Source organism: Eleutherodactylus coqui, chromosome 3, assembly GCF_035609145.1.
Source record: "Eleutherodactylus coqui strain aEleCoq1 chromosome 3, aEleCoq1.hap1, whole genome shotgun sequence".
Taxonomy (NCBI): Eukaryota; Metazoa; Chordata; class Amphibia; order Anura; family Eleutherodactylidae; genus Eleutherodactylus; species Eleutherodactylus coqui.
This window is the reverse complement of record NC_089839.1, coordinates 169147569-169165138: the sequence shown is the minus strand read 5'-3', so window position 1 is coordinate 169165138 and position 17570 is coordinate 169147569.

The following is a 17570-nucleotide window of genomic DNA, read 5'->3' as shown; positions in this document are numbered from 1 at the left end:
TGACTCTAGAAGTTCAGCCTTCTCCTTTGACAAGTCATGGTCTTGAATGAGATCACTCAATTCCCCTCAACTCAGTCTGTGCGTTGTATCATCTTTTACCTCAAACTCAGGGTCATGGGATGTGGAAGGCTTGTTGGGTTCTTCTTTTTCCACACTTTCTTCATTTTCTACTTCAAGCTCATAATGTTGTGGTGGAGAATAGAGATGAGCGCGCACCAAAATGCTCGGGTGCTCGTTACTCGAGACGAACTTTTCGCGATGCTCGAGGGTTCGTTTCGAATAACGAACCCCATTGAAGTCAATGGGCGACCCGAGCATTTTTGTATATCGCCGATGCTCGCTAAGGTTTTCATTTGTGAAAATCGGGGCAATTCAAGAAAGTGATGGGAACGACACAGCAACGGATAGGGCAGGCGAGGGGCTACATGTTGGGCTGCATCTCAAGTTCACAGGTCCCACTATTAAGCCACAATAGCGGCAACAGTGGGCCCCCCCCAACAACTTTTACTTCTGAAAAGCCCTCATTAGCAATGCATACCTTAGCTAAGCACCACACTACCTCCAACAAAGCACAATCACTGCCTGCATGACACTCCGCTGCCACTTCTCCTGGGTTACATGCTGCCCAACCCCCCCCCCCCACACACGACGCAGTGTCCACAGCGCACACCAAACTGTCCCTGCCCAGCCTTCAGCTGCCCTCATGCTACGCCACCCTCATGTCTATTTATAAGTGCGTCTGCCACAGGAAAAGCAGGCACACACTGCAGAGGGTTGGCACGGCTAGGCAGCGATAGCCCACAATGCTGTACAGAAGCAATGAGAAATCCAATCCTGTGCCACCTCCATCTGGAGCTGCACACGTGGGCATAGCAATGGGGAACCTATGTGCCACACACTATTCATTCTGTCAAGGTGTCTGCATGCCCCAGTCAGACCGCGTTTTTTTATATATAGTCACAGGCAGGTACAACTCCGCAATGGGAATTCCGTGTGCACCCACAGCATGGGTGGCTCCCTGGAACCCACCGGCGGTACATAAAAATATCCCATTGCATTGCCCATCACAGCTGAGGTAGTATTGTCATGTTTAATGCAGGTGGGCTTCGGCCCACACTGCATGCCCCAGTCAGACTGGGGTTCTTTAGAAGTGGAAACAGATGCATTTACAACCATGCTGTGGACCCACAGCATGGGTGGGTGCCAGGAACCCACCGGTGGTACATACAAATATCCCATTGCATTGCCCAACACAGCTGAGGTAGTAATGTCGTGCTGAATGCAGGTGGGCTTCGGCCCACACTGCATGCCCCAGTCAGACTGGGGTTCTTTAGAAGTGGAAACAGATGCATTTACAACTCCCTGTGGACCCACAGCATGGGTGGGTGCCAGGAAGCCACCGGTGGTACATACAAAAATATCCCATTGCATTGCCCAACACAGCTGAGGTAGTAATGTCGTGCTTAATGCAGGTGGGCTTCGGCCCACACTGCATGCCCCAGTCAGACTGGGGTTCTTTAGAAGTGGACACATGCAGTTACAACTCCGTGTGGACCGACAGCATGGGTGGTTCCCTGGAACACACTGGCGGTACATAAATATATCCCATTGCAGTGCCCAGCACAGCTGAGGTAATGTCAGCTTTAATGCAGGTGGGCTAAAAATTAATTGGATTACACTGTAGGCGAGGGCCCACAAAAATTGCTGTATCAACAGTACTAATGTACCTCTGAAAAATTGCCCATGCCCAACCAAGAGGGCAGGTGAAACCCATTAATCGCTTTGGTTAATGTGGCTTAATTTGTAACTAGGCCTGGAGGCAGCCCAGTTAAAATAAAAATTGGTTCAGGTGAAAGTTTCAACGCTTTAATGAGCATTGAAACGTATAAAAATTGTTTAGAAAAATTACATGACTGAGCCTTGTGGGCCTAAGAAAAATTTCCCGTTCGGCGTGATTATGTGAGGTTTCAGGAGGAGGAGCAGGAGGAGGAGGATGAATAGAATACACAGATAGATGAAGCGAAAAGGTCCCCGTTTTGGATGGTGATAGAGAACAATGCTTCCATCCGCGGGTGCAGCCTACGTATTGCTTAGGTATCGCTGCTGTCCGCTGGTGGAGAAGAGAAGTCTGGGGAAATCCAGGCTTTGTTCATCTTGATGAGTGTAAGCCTGTCAGCACTATTAGGCAGTATGGGCCCCTTGTCGCCCCAGGGCTCATGCCCTAATATGAGGGGCAGCGGGATATATTATAAAGACGCCTCAGGCCGGCAAGGGGCTTACGGGGTACGAAGGAAGGAGGGATGGGGAGGAGGGGCAGCGAGCAGCGGTCACATGTCGCCCCGGGGTTCTTTCCCTTTTGCGAAGGACAGTCGAGCACAAGCAGTCGAAGGCACTTCAGGCCGGCAAGGGGCTTACGGGGTGGAGCAAAGCGGACAGGTGAGACAGAGGAAGGGTAAAGGGGGGGGGGGGGGGAAGCTCCGTCCCGCTACCGGTAGTCAAGGGGCCGGTAGCAGGACGGAGGGGGGGTTAGGCGGCAGGCGGGGGGTTGGCAGTATGGCGTGAGGAAGCTGGCGCAGCGAAGCAAGGATAGATAGCTCGTCATCGGAGTCTGGTGAGCCTTGTACACGTCGGGAGGCGCCCCATTTCGCCAGAGGGTACAGGCGTTCGGAAGCGGTGGACAGGAGCGGTAGGCGCAGCGGCTATGGGACTTCGGTTTGGGCTTCGCAGCAGGCGTTACCATGTTCACCGGCTTCCTCCACAGATGAGAGGCGGGCCTCACGTACCGAAAGGCAGGGCGAACGGGCCGCAGCCTCCAGGGCGTCCTATGGCTATAGCATGCTACCCCGTGGTGTCTCCCGTAATAGGGACAGGGTACGACACGCGGTGGCGAGTCCGGAAAGGAGCCAACCGGGACCGAGTCACCCGTCTTTCCCCTCGGCAGGGCCGGAGGACGAATTGGAGGGTGAGTCCCAATGTGATAGAGTGTGGGGTGATTCGTCGCCCAATAACGTGAATAATTTTATGGTAGCGCTGAGAGCGCTGGTGAATGAGTTTGATAAAGGTAAAGGAACGGTGTCGTGTGTTAACCCGGGGAGACGAGACTCGCCCGTGGTTGGTGATGTGGCTCACGCTACCGGGTGCTCGCCAGCGGTGGCGACCGGGAAAAGCGAAGCGTCGGTAAAAGATGGTCTACGTTTTTCAGATTCCCTATTTTGTGGCGTGGCCCCGCTGGGGGTGGGCCTCGCGGAGGACACAATTGAGAAAATCAAAAGTGGAATATACGTGGACATTTGGTCGCTCCTATCGGTGGAGCATGTGTCGGTTGATAAGGAGCGCTTCGCTGAACGGGACAAGAAGCCCAAAATAGCTAAAACATTTAGCAATTGGCTACAAGCCATGTTGACCCTGGCTCACGTTATATGCCAGTACCAGCCGGGAAAAGGCCCGGAGCTACTGGTATATATTAACACTATTCATAGCGCTTACAAGCTGCACGGCGGTGCGGCATGGTGGCGCTATGACGAAGACTTTCGTTGACGGATTTCGGGAATGAGTAACGTGAGTTGGGCGACAAAAGCGACGGATGCTTGGATCCAGTTGATCCTGGCGCAAAAGCCAGCGCAGCCCTTTTTTCAGAGCAATAACGCGGTAACTGGTGGACAGCAGGCACCCGTGGCACATAAGCCCTCGGGTTCCTGCTGGACATTCAATGAGGGTAACTGTCGGTTTCTTGCAGCATGTAAGTTCCGGCACGAGTGCTCCTTTTGCGGCGGTGCGCATGCAGCGGTACGTTGTTTTCGGAGACAAAAGCAAAACTTGCCCGCGGCCACAGCGTCGCCCGGGGGCAACGCCAGTGAACGCGCTGTTCCTGGAGGAGTGGTTAGGCAAGTACCACAGGAGACGGGAAGCAAACCTTCTTAAAGAAGGTTTTAACACGGGTTTCGTCATTCCGCATCAACCGGGTTCGGCGTTAACGCTTAGTCGCAATTTAAAATCGGCGTAAGACAATAAAGAGATGGTGATGGAGAAGCTGCTAAAGGAGGTAGAACTGGGTCGGATGGCGGGGCCTTTTCAGGAACCGCCATTCGAGAACTTACGCGTTTCACCTTTGGGCTTGGTACCAAAAAAGGAACCGGGTAAGTTCCGGCTTATCCATCACTTATCCTACCCGACGGGCGAGTCAGTCAACGACGGGATTTCCAAGGAGCAAACAGCCGTATCGTATACTTCCTTCGATAGGGCTGTCTGCCTAGTACGACTGGCCGGAAAGGGGGCTCTGTTGGCAAAAGCTGATATCGAGTCCGCTTTTTGACTATTACCGGTGCATCCAGATTGCTTTCACTTGTTGGGCTGCCGCCTGGACGGCTTATATTTTGTGGATATGTGCTTACCGATGGGGTGTTCCATCTCTTGTTATTACTTTGAAGTGTTCAGTTCATTTCTGGACTGGATGCTTCGATACGAGACGGGCATCCGATCGGTGTTACATTATCTGGATGATTTCCTTTTCGTCGGGCCATCAGATTCAGAGGTATGCGGGTTGTTATTGGCATCATTTCAGGATCTGATGGGAATAAGCGGGAGTACCGCTGTCACGCGAGAAAACGGTCGGTCCGGTGACATGTCTTACATTTTTAGGCATTGAAATCGATACCATGGCAATGGTATTTCGTTTACCGGACGAGAAAGTAGCGCGGTTGCGGCAAGAAGTTAAGTTGGCTGGCAGTTCTAAAAAAGTTACACTGCACCAGCTCCAAGTAATTATAGGCTTGTTAAATTTTGCGTGTCGGGTCATTCCGATGGGCCGCCCGTTTGCAAGGCGGCTGTCATTGGCGACAGTCGGGATAAAAGAGAAACACCACTTCGTCAGAGTGACAAAGGGTATGAAGGAGGACTTGCACACATGGCAAGTCTTTCTTCAAACGTTCAATGGTCAGGTGATTTGTCAAACTGCGGAAGTTGCAAACGAGGAGCTGGGACTGATGTCGGATGCATCGGGCTCCTGTGGTTTTGGTGTAATTTTGGAGGACAGTTGGTGCAGTGCACCATGGCCCAGAGAATGGTTCGAAAAACGGTGGGTGAAGAACATAACACTGCTGGAGATTTTTCCGCTAATGGTGGCGGTGGAGATCTGGGGGCCGGTTTTGGAAAACAGGAATATCTGCTTCTGGTTGGATAACCAGGCTGTAGTGACAGCGGTGAACAAGCAGACATCCAGATCTCCCTTGGTTTTGGCAGTTTTACGCCATTTGGTCTTGAGATGCCTGCAGAATAATATGAAGCTGAAGGCGAGACACGTACCCGGAGTAAACAATAACACGGCTGACGCTCTTTCTCGTTTCCAGATGGAGAGATTCAGGGAACTCCACCCGACAGCGGATGTCAAAGGGGTATGTTGCCCGGCGATCTTATGGGAGATAGTAGAAGAGAGCTCACGACTCTGATTCGCAACTCCTTTGCGGAATCGACGTGGAAGCGATATAATGCAATATGGAAAACATGGTTGATGGCAGCAGGGGGACAATTCCCTGATGGAGCGCGGGCGAGAGCGGTGACGTTAGACATTATGGCGGAGCTGCGGCGTCGGGGCGCATCGGCGAGCTCGGCGCGCAAGCACTTATCGGCCATTGCGTTTTTGTTGCGCCTGCACGGACGGCGCGATGTGACAAAGGATTTTGTCTTCGGACAGATACTTAAAGGTTGGAAAAAAGAAAGGTCGTCAAGAGACGACAGGCGGCCGATAACATTTGAATTGCTAAATGCAATGCTGAACGTTTTGGGAGCAGTGTGCAAAGACGAAAGCGAGGTGCTGCTCTTTCGGGTTGCGTTTTCGTTAGCGTTCTTCGCAGCATTGAGACTGAGCGAAATAGTGGCTCCCAGCTGTAGGAAGCTGGGGGGGTTGCATTTCGAGGATGTGCTGTGCAGTACAGATGATATAAAGTTATGCATCAAAAAGTCCATGACTGATGTGTATGGCGCAGGCGAGTGGCTGCGCTTGACGGCGTTGGGGACAGCTGCGTGTCCTGTGGCGTTGCTGAAACAGTTTTTGTCGCAACACAGCGGAAAAGGACAACTGTTGGCGCATGCTTCGGGCGCCCCACTAACCGAGTTCCAATTTGGGGCGGTCATGCGCTCATGCTTGAAGAGATTAGGTTTCGAGCCCAGCGAGTTTGGCACGCATTCATTCAGGATTGGCGCAGCAACGTCGGCGTTCGCTTGCGGATTAAGAGGAGACGAGGTGAAGCGGGTTGGACGCTGGAGGTCGGAGGCGTACAGGGCGTACGTCCGACCAAATTTGAGAGTTTTATAGTTAAAGTTACATTGTGGTGTGCCGTTATGTGTTTGTTTTGCAGGTTCGGAGTGGACAGTTTGGGTGGTGGGCCACTCTTTCATTCATTGGGCAGAGAAAAGAGCGGGGACCCGGCCCATTGGCAGGAACCTGGGCCTGAAAGAGGTTCAGGTGAAATGGCACGGGATGAGAGGTTTACAATGGGCCAGGCTGCTGCACGAGGTATTGTGTATCAGCAGATGGTCTTAAGGAAAAGTAATCCTAGTAATTCATGCAGGCGGTAATGATCTGGGGAGGGTGAAGGTAGCGGAGTTAGTCGCCCTCATGAAGGAGGATATGCTGAGGTTTAAAAATTTTTTTGAGGAGACTGTTATAGTATGGTCCGACATAATCGCTAGGAGAGTGTGGAAGGAAGCAAGGGATGTGGAGGCGATTGACAGGGTCAGAAAAAATGTGAATTTTAAAATTTCAAAGTTTGTTAAGGCTATAGGAGGGGTAGCCATTAGGCATTGGGAGTTGGAGAAGAAGGTGCCAGGGATGTGGAGGAAGGATGGTGTCCATTTAAGCGACATAGGCATGGACACATTCTTATCGGGGTTGCAGGACGGGGTTGAGGCGGCGCTGACGCTGGCATGTGGGGGGCGGATGGCAGCGTAGGCAGGCTGCATCCTTCGTGGTGGTTTAGCGGTATTTCCATGCCAGCTGGAAGATTGAGGGTGCATACAGGCCGTAACGGGCTTTCTCACGCCTCGAAAGGTTTAGAGCATTAGAAGTTAAGAATAGGCGATAGGCATGGAAAGAAGGAAATAAGTTGATGTTATATATTAATATTAAATAAGCTGTGGCCTTCCCACATAATTTATGCCAGCATAGAGTGATATATAGATGTCTAATAAAGAAGTTTTGTTAATAAAGAAGTTTTGTTACTAAGAAGTGGTCACGTGTTTTATTGGAAGGGAGCGGGAAGAGTGGGGAGTCCCCCCAGTCCCTCAGCAGTGGGCCAAGCTGTCTCTTCCCCCTCCTCCTCATGCTCCTCCCCCTCCTCCTCAACGCGCTGAGATATAGACATGAGGTTGCTCTGACTATCCAGCGACATACTGTCTTCCCCCGCCTCCGTTTCTGATTCCAAAGCGTCTGCCTTTATGCTTTGCAGGGAACTTCTCAAGAGGCATAGCAGAGAAATGGTGACGCTAATGATTGCAGCATCCCCGCTCACCATCTGGGTAGACTCCTCAAATTTTCCAAGGACCTGGCAGATGGCTGCCAACCAGGCCCACTCTTCTGTAAATAATTGAGGAGGCTGACTCCCACTGCGCCGCGCAAGTTGGAGTTGGTATTCCACTATAGCTCTACGCTGCTCATAGAGTCTGGCCAACATGTGGAGCGTAGAGTTCCACTGTGTGGGCATGTCGCACAGCAGTCGGTGCACTGGCAGATTAAACCGATGTTGCAGGGTCCGCAGGGTGGCAGCGTGCGTGTGTGATTTGCGGAAATGTGCGCAGAGCTGGCGCACCTTTCCGAGCAGGTATGACAAGTGGGGGTAGCTTTTCAGAAAGCGCTGAACCACCAAATTAAACACATGGGACAGGCATGGCACGTGCGTGAGGCTGCCGAGCTGCAGAGCCGCCACCAGCTTACGGCCGTTGTCACACATGACCATGCCCGGTTGGAGGCTCAGCGGCGCAAGCCAGCGGTCGGTCTGCTCTGTCAGACCCTGCAGCAGTTCGTGGGCCGTGTGCCTCTTCTCTCCTAAGCTGAGTAGTTTCAGCACGGCCTGCTGACGCTTGCCCACCGCTGTGCTGCCACGCCGCGTGACACCGACTGCTGGCGACGTGCTGCTGCTGACACATCTTGATTGCGAGACAGAGGTTGCGTAGGAGGAGGAGGAGGGTGGTTTAGTGGAGGAAGCATACACCCCCGCAGATACCACCACCGAGCTGGGGCACACAATTCGGGGGGTGGGTAGGATGTGAGCGGTCCCAGGCTCTGACTCTGTCCCAGCCTCCACTAAATTCACCCAATGTGCCGTCAGGGAGATATAGTGGCCCTGCCCGCCTGTGCTTGTCCACGTGTCTGTTGTTAAGTGGACCTTGGCAGTAACCGCGTTGGTGAGGGCGCGTACAATGTTGCGGGAGACGTGGTCGTGCAGGCCTGCGACGGCACATCGGGAAAAGTAGTGGCGACTGGGAACCGAGTAGCGCGGGGACGCCGCCGCCATCATGCTTTTGAAAGCCTCCGTTTCCACAAGCCTATACGGCAGCATCTCTAGGCTGATCAATTTTGCAATGTGCACGTTTAACGCTTGAGCGTGCGTGTGCGTGGCGTCGTACTTGCGCTTGCGCTCAAACTGTGGCGCTAGCGACGTCTGGACACTACGCTGAGAGACATTGCTGGATGGGGCCGAGGACAGCGGACGTGAGGGTGTGGGTGCAGGCCAGGAGACGGTAGTGCCTGTGTCCTCAGAGGGGGGTTGGATCTCAGTGGCAGGTTGGGGCACAGGGGGAGAGGTTGGATCCTGGAGCCATGCGGACATCAGTCATGACTGCAAATTCTGTCAAGGCAAAAGAAGGCATTACTGGTACCATGTACAACACATACTGAGGGGGTAATGCCAACCTGGCACCAGTGCAGGGCAGTCACCATTTTCTGAACTGAACAATTACTTATGAGAATGCAGTCAGATTTTCTTTTGATGATCACAAGATTCATTGCGAGTTGCCGTAATCTTACCATGACTGGAGAAAACACAGCTACACCCTACTGGCTCTGCTACATCCTTAGGTCTCTAGGAGTTTATAAACTTTTGGGCATAACACTCACCAGAGGATTGCACATGTGAAGGGATCTCTGCCTAAGGGCTTATTTAGACAACCATATATATAATGTATACGGTGTCCTTGTCTGCAGGGGGGGTGAGGATGGAAGAGCCAGGAGCAGGAACTGAGCTCCTGCCCCCTCTCCGCCCCTTGCCACTATTTGCAATAGGAGAGGGCGAGACAGGGGCGCAGCCAAGTCCCGGTGCTTAGCTCCGCCCCCGCCCCTCCCATTGCAAATAGTGGTGAGGGGCGGGGAAGCGGCGGGAGCTCAGTTTCTGCTCCTGGCTCTTCCATCCTCGCCACCCTGCAGACAAGGACACCGTATATCGGCTCGGCGTGAAAACCGAGCCGATATAAGGTCGTCTGAAATAGTCCTAAGGGACTCAGTCCCAGGAAATTACAGGCATCTGCGTACTTTTTCACTGTGGGAAATGTGCTCTTTTGTAAATGTGCTCTGATGTGTTTTTCATCTGCTGCACTATGTTTTTTGTATAGTCGAGTCGCTCGGTCTTGTTTCTACTTGGAAGGTTTGGCTTTTTGGCCACAATTCATCCATGAAGATCACTTTTGACCAGACTTCTCTGAACAGTAGATGGGTGTACCTGGGTCCCACTGGTCTCTACTAGTTCTGAGCCGATGGCACTATTGGGTATTTTCCGATTTGGAAGGGAAGTAAGCATGTGTCTTTCATCTACTGCATCAACCTCCCTTAGCCGACCACTGCATCTACGGTCCTCAATGTTGGCCCTTTTTTTTGCCTTTTCAAAAAAAACCTTGAACAGCACATGTTAAAACTCCATTTTATTTTGAAATCTTTATTTTAAAAACTGGGAAAATAAGGATTCCGAATCTGGCACCCAATGTCCTCCGCTTGTTCCAGCTGCAATCTGACAGGGAAGATGAATCTGTATGGCATCTGAACAGCTCTCTTCCCTCGTAGAACTTCAGGCTGGGGTCGGGGTCCTTCCTCTTCCTCATGACTCTTCCAGGCTGCAAGAAAATGAAACCCAAATGATTTGAATGACCTCATTAAGATTCTCAAGTGCATAACTGCCAGCACCCAGTCTTTGGTGGCCCTGGCGACCCCGCAATATCCAGAGGCCCTGGCGACCCGGTGACATTTAAAGGCCCTGGTGATATAGTTCCCATTCCTTTGTGGTATATTGATAGCTAGAGCTCCCAGTCTTCTGTAGCACATCGGTAACTGGAGCTCCCTGGTGGTTCAGCCATGCGCACCGCACCAGCTCCTACCATAGTTTATTACATACCAATAAGTGGATAATTTCACATACCTGCTTGTTTCTCCATCTGCACCAAAGTATCTTCTGTGGGGGCTCGTCCAGTAGCTTCTCTGCCAGATGACAATTACGAGCCTTCAGCAATCTGCCAAAAACCTTTTCAGGTTATATCACAATACCAAATAAGACGATGCAACCAGAAAATCAGCATTAACATCCTACGTTCTCGATCCATCAGCCCCATACCTTACATGTGGTTGGGAGATCAATTCATTTCCACAATTATTAGTCCACCATAGTAGATACAATACATAGGTGGATACAGTAGTTCCTTTCCTATTCCTATGTATTGTGGACTTGACAGCTGATGACCCCAGTGAAGAGAGCTAAAAGGTGGATCCTATATTTGTCAATGAAATGATTAGCCAATAGCCATGCATTGGCTGTTGGTTGTCCCTCTGTGTCACAGGGAATATATGAACCAGGTGAACACTACAAATTTGCTGGGGAAAAAAAGGTGTCTACCTGAAAAGGAAATCCCCCTTAAAAGTTGAAAAAAATTGCGCCCCCTAGTCAGAATTAGCCGCCTCCCGGCTTGTCCCAGTTTTTCCTGGCAAGAGACCATCTCTTAGGTATTCCAATCCCCTTGCTGACGTGATTCATTAGTGACCCGGTTATACATTTCATTTAAAGGCTTTTTCTGAGTCAGGCAAGTGTTTATTTTTTGCGCGGGCAAAAAAAGCGCTTCTAAAATAACCAATGGGTTCCTATAGAAGGGCTCACATCAAAGAATGTAGTTGCGTAAAACGGTTCGCACACCTAACAAAGATAGGACATGCTGCAGGTCACATGCAGCTCTGCGGTGTGCACCAAACATAGGACCTGTCCTATTTTTGGTGTGCTCTGTGCAGGAGTTTCCATTGACCCCTATGGGAGCAGGAGCTTATGCAGGACATTTAAAACCTGCTGTCCAGACGCACATTTTAAATGACTGCTGTAAACTCCTATTAGTCCTCGCGGAGATGAGGAGACTCCCTGAGGGTTCCCTTAATCCCTGCGGGGACTAACAGGAATTTACAACAGGACATTTACAATGTGCTTCTCGGCAGCATGTTTTAAAATGTCCTGCTGTAACCAGCGGGGTATTCCTCCAGCTCTGCTGGTGGGCAATTCCCCAGCAGTTCAGAGCAGTAGGGGACTCTCTCCCCCAGGGATTTCCATATAGCAGGAATACAGAGGGGGTGGAGTTACGGGGCTTTCCGGAGGGCTTTCCAGAAAGCGTGGGTGGAGGGGGTGGGGCTAGAGGATCCACGCTCTAGCCCCACCCTCTATATATTTGCTATGGGAAATCTGAGAGAAGCCCTATAGCTCCACCCACTCTCTAGCCCCACCAACTCTCTCTGCGCTATGGGGATATTTAAAGCCCTTCCCTGAAAATCACTGCAGGGGTTGCTGGCAGCCCATTGCTTGCAATGGGGCCATTGGCAGCAGTTGCAGCCCCATTGAAGGCAATGGGCACAGACCTGCATTCATGCGTGTTTGTGCACATACATGGGTACGCACTTTTGTGCGCACCTATGCACGGCACACGCACACGCTCGTGTGAAGCCACCCTTAGAGTGTGTTCACACAGGACAGAAATGCTGCAGAACATCTGCAGCATCTTACAGTACGAGCGTTATGGATAGGATTTCAAAAAATTCCATCCACAGGCTGCAAAAAAAGTGCAGCATAAATTGACCCGTGCCACGGATTTTACATCTACAGCAGGTCAATTCATACTGGGCATGTTCACACTTTCATATGAAGGGCTGAAATCCGTGGCAAATCTACATCAAAACCTGCGCCATTTAGCACGGATTTGGTGCGAATCTTGTAGCTGCAGAAAATCCAGTGAATTTGCAATGTGTGAAGAAACCAGAAAGCTGGAAAAGTCTCAAAACACATCCAAGAAACATTCGCTGTTTTTCAACTTTAGGCCACTCCCACACAAACGTTTATAAACACGCTGCGTTTTTCAGCGTTGAGAGCAGCGTCTTTACAGCATATTTTCTGTAGTAACACCGATGACATCACTTTTTTCTCTCTCCCAGCGGCATTACAAGAGTAAAAAACACACTCCAGAAACACGCTGCAACGCATGAAAGTAGAACATGCAGCGTTACTTTTAGCGACCGTTATAAAAGCCAAATGATCTTTTTGCCACACACAGTGAATCGCAGTGCGGGCATCTTTTTTTGTTTTTCGACACACATGGCCAATTGCACCACAAGCACATTTCTTTTTTTTGCCACACACAGCCAATCGCACTGCGGGCATGTTTTTTTTCCTTCTTGCCACACACAGCCAATCGCAGTGCGGGCATGTTTTTTTTCCTTCTTGCCACACACAGCCAATCGCACTGCGGGCATCTTTTTTTTTTCTTTGTGCCACTCACAGCCAATCGCACTGTGGGCATGTTTCTTTTTCTTCTTGCCACACACAGCCAATCGCACTGCGGGCATTTTTTTTTTTTTTCCTTTTTGCCACACACAGCCAATCGAACTGCGGGCATGTATTTTTTTTTCCTTTTTGCCACACACAGCCAATTGCACTGCGGGCATCTTTTTTTTTTTCTTTTTGCATCACACAGCCAATCGCACTGCGGGCATCTTTTTTTTACTTTTTGCCACAAACAGCCAATCGCATCATAGACACCCTTCCTTTTCCACACACAGCCAATCGCACTTTGGGCATATATATATATTTTTTTTTCCATTTTGCCACACACAGCCAATCGCACCATAGACACACTTTTTATTGCCACACACAGCCAATCGCACTGCGGGCATGTTTTTTTTCCTTTTTGCCACACACAGCCAATCGCACTGCGGGCATGTTTTTTTTCTTTTTGCCACACACAGCCAATCGCACCACAGACATCCTTTTTTTTTCCACACACAGCCAATCGCACTGCGGGCATCTTTTTTTTTCCTTTTTGCCACACACAGCCAATCACACTGCGGGTATGTTTTTTTTTCTTTTTGCCACACAGCCAATCGCACTGCGGGCTTTTTTTTTCTTTTTGCCACACACAGCCAATCGCACTGCAGGCATTTTTTTTTTTGCCACACAGCCAATCGCACTGCGGGCATGTTTTTTTTTTCTTTTTGCCACACACTGCCAAGCGCATTGCGGGCATCTTTTTTTCTTTTTTCCTTTTTGTCACACACAGCCAATCCCACTGCGGGCATCTTTTTTTTCTTTATGCCACACACAGCCAATCGCACTGCGGGCATCTTTTTTTTTTCTTTTTGCCACACACAGCCAATCTCACCATAGACAGCCTTTTTTTGCCACACACAGCCAATCACACTGCGGGTATGTTTTTTTTTCTTTTTGCCACACACAGCCAATCGCACTGCGGGCATCTTTTTTCTTTTCTTTTTGACACGCACAGCCAATCGCACTGCGGGCATGTTTTTTTTTTTCCTTTTTGCCACACACAGCCAATCGCACTGCGGGCATGTATTTTTTTTTCTTTTTGCATCACACAGCCAATCGCACTGCGGGCATCTTTTTTTTGCCTTTTGCCACAAACAGCCAATCGCATCATAGACACCCTTCCTTTTCCACACACAGCCAATCGCACTTTGGGCATATATATTTTTTTTTTTTTCCTTTTTGCCACACACAGCCAATCGCACCATAGACACACTTTTTATTGCCACACACAGCCAATCGCACTGCGGGCATGTTTTTTTTTCTTTTTGCCACACACAGCCAATCGCACTGCGGGCATGTTTTTTTTCTTTTTGCCACACACAGCCAATCGCACCACAGACATCCTTTTTTTTTCCACACACAGCCAATCGCACTGCAGGCATCTTTTTTTTTCCTTTTTGCCACACACAGCCAATCACACTGCGGGTATGTTTTTTTTTCTTTTTGCCACACACAGCCAATCGCACTGCGGGCATCTTTTTTTTTCTTTTTGCCACACACAGCCAATCGCACTGCAGGCATTTTTTTTTTGCCACACAGCCAATCGCACTGCGGGCATGTTTTTTTTTTCTTTTTGCCACACACTGCCAAGCGCATTGCGGGCATCTTTTTTTCTTTTTTCCTTTTTGTCACACACAGCCAATCCCACTGCGGGCATCTTTTTTTTCTTTTTGCCACACACAGCCAATCGCACTGTGGGCATGTATTTTTTTTCTTTTTGCCAGACACAGCCAATTGCACTGCGGGCATCCTTTTTTTCTTTGCTTTTTGCCACACACAGCCAATCGCATCACAGACACCCTTTCTTTTCCACACGCTGCCAATCGCAATGCAGGCATCTTTTTTGTTTTTTCTTTTCCACACACAGCCAATCGCACTGCGGGCATCTTTTTTGTTTTTTCTTTTTGCCACACACAGCCAATCGCACTGCGGGCATATTTATTTTTTGCCACACACAGCCAATCGCACTGCGGGCATCTTTTTTTTTTTTTGCTTTTTGTCACACACAGTCAATCACATCACAGACACCATTTCTTTTCCACACACTGCCAATCGCACTGCGGGCATCTTTTTTTCTTTTTTTTCTTTTTGCCACACACAGCAAATCGCACTGCGGGCATCTTTTTTTTCTTTTTACCACACACAGGCAATCGCATCACAGACACCCTTTCTTTTCCACACACTGCCAATCGCAATGCGGGCATCTTTTTTTTTTTTTTTTTTGCCACACACAGCCAATCGCACTGCGGGCATCTTTTTTGTTTTTTCTTTTTGCCACACACAGCCAATCGCACTGCGGGCATGTTTTTTTTCTTTTTGCCACACACAGCCAATCGCACCACAGACATCCTTTTTTTTCCACACACAGCCAATCGCACTGCGGGCATGTTTTTTTAAAATTTTTGCCACACACAGCCAATCGCACTGCGGGTATGTTTTTTTTTTCTTTTTGCCACACACAGCCAATCGCACTGCGGGCATATTTATTTTTTGCCACACACAGCCAATCGCACTGCGGGCATCTTTTTTTTTTTTGCTTTTTGTCACACACAGTCAATCACATCACAGACACCATTTGTTTTCCACACACTGCCAATCGCACTGCGGGCATCTTTTTTTCTTTTTTGCCACACACTGCCAATCGCACTGCGGGCATGTTTTTTTTTTTCTTTTTGCCACACACAGCAAATCGCACTGCGGGCATCTTTTTTTTCTTTTTACCACACACAGCCAATCGCATCACAGACACCCTTTCTTTTCCACACACTGCCAATCGCAATGCGGGCATCTTTTTTGTTTTTTCTTTTTGCCACACACAGCCAATCGCACTGCGGGCATCTTTTTTGTTTTTTCTTTTTGCCACACACAGCCAATCGCACTGCGGGCATGTTTTTTTTCTTTTTGCCACACACAGCCAATCGCACCACAGACATCCTTTTTTTTCCACACAGAGCCAATCGCACTGCGGGCATCTTTTTTTTAAATTTTTGCCACACACAGCCAATCGCACTGCGGGCATGGTTTTTTTTCTTTTTGCCACACACAGCTAATCGCACTGCGGGCATCTTTTTTTTCTCTTTGCCACACACAGCCAATCGCACCACAGACATTCTTTGTTACCACACACAGCTAATCGCACTGCGGGCATCATTTTTTTTCCCCAACACACACAGCCAATCGCACTGCGGGTATCTTTTTTTTTTTTGCCACACACACCCAATCGCACCATAGACACACTTTTTTTTTTCCACACACAGCCAATTGCAGTGCGGGCATGTTTTTTTTTTTTTTTTTTGCCACACACAGCCAATCGCACTGCGGGCATCTTTTTTTTTTTTTCTTTTTGCCACACACAGCCAATCGCACTGCGGGCATCTTTTTTTTTTTTTCTTTTTGCCACACACAGCCAATCGCACTGCGGGCATCTTTATTTTCATTTTGCCACACACAGCCAATCACACCACAGTCATCCTTTTTTTCCCCCACACGCAGCCAATCGCACTGCGGGCATCTTTTTTTTTTTTTTTGCCACACACAGCCAATCTCACCATAGACAGACTTTTTTTGCCACACAGAGCCAATCGCACTGCGGGCATGTTTTTTTTTTCTTTTTGCCACACACAGCCAATCGCACTGCGGGCATCTTTTTTTTTTTTCTTTTTGCCACACACAGCCAATCGCACTGCGGGCATCTTTTTTTTTTCTTTTTGTCACCCACAGCCAATCGCACTGCGGGCATGTTTTTTTTTTTCTTTTTGCCACACACAGCCAATCGCACTGTGGGCATCTTTTTTTTTTTCTTTTTGCCACACACAGCCAATCGCACTGCGGGCATCTTTTTTTTTTTCTTTTTGCCACACACAGCCAATCGCACTGCGGGCATCTTTATTTTCATTTTGCCACACTAAGCCAATCAAACCACAGTCATCCTTTTTTTTCCCCACACGCAGCCAATCGCACTGCGGGCATCATTTTTTTTTCTTTTGCCACACACAGCCAATCTCACCATAGACAGACTTTTTTTGCCACACAGAGCCAATCGCACAGCGGGCATGTTTTTTTTTTCTTTTTTCCACACACAGCCAATCGCACTGCGGGCATCTTTTTTATTTTTTTTTGCCACACACAGCCAATCGCACTGCGGGCATGTTTTTCTTTTTCTTTTTGCCACACACAGCCAATCGCACTGTGGGCATCTTTTTTTTTTTTTGCTTTTTGCCACACACAGCCAATCGCATCACAGACACCCTTTCTTTTCCACACACTGCAAATCGCACTGCGGGCATCTTTTTTTTTTTCCTTTTTGCCACACAGCCAATCGCACTGCGGGCATCTTTTTTTTTTTTCTTTTTGCCACACACAGCCAATCGCACTGCGGGCATGTTTTTTTTCTTTTTGCCACACACAGCCAATCGCACCATAGACACCCTTTCTTTTGCCACACACAACCAATCGCACTGCGGGCGTCTTTCTTTTTTCTTTTTGCCACACACAGCCAATCGCACTGTGGGCATGTATTTTTTTTCTTTTTGCCACACAAAGCCAATCGCACCACAGACATCCTTTTTTTTCCACACACAGCCAATCGCACTGCGGGCATCTTTTTTTAAAATTTTTGCCACACACAGCCAATCGCACTGCGGGCATGTTTTTTTTTTTCTTTTTGCCACACACAGCAAATCGCACTGCGGGCATATTTTTTTTCTTTTTACCACACACAGCCAATCGCATCACAGACACCCT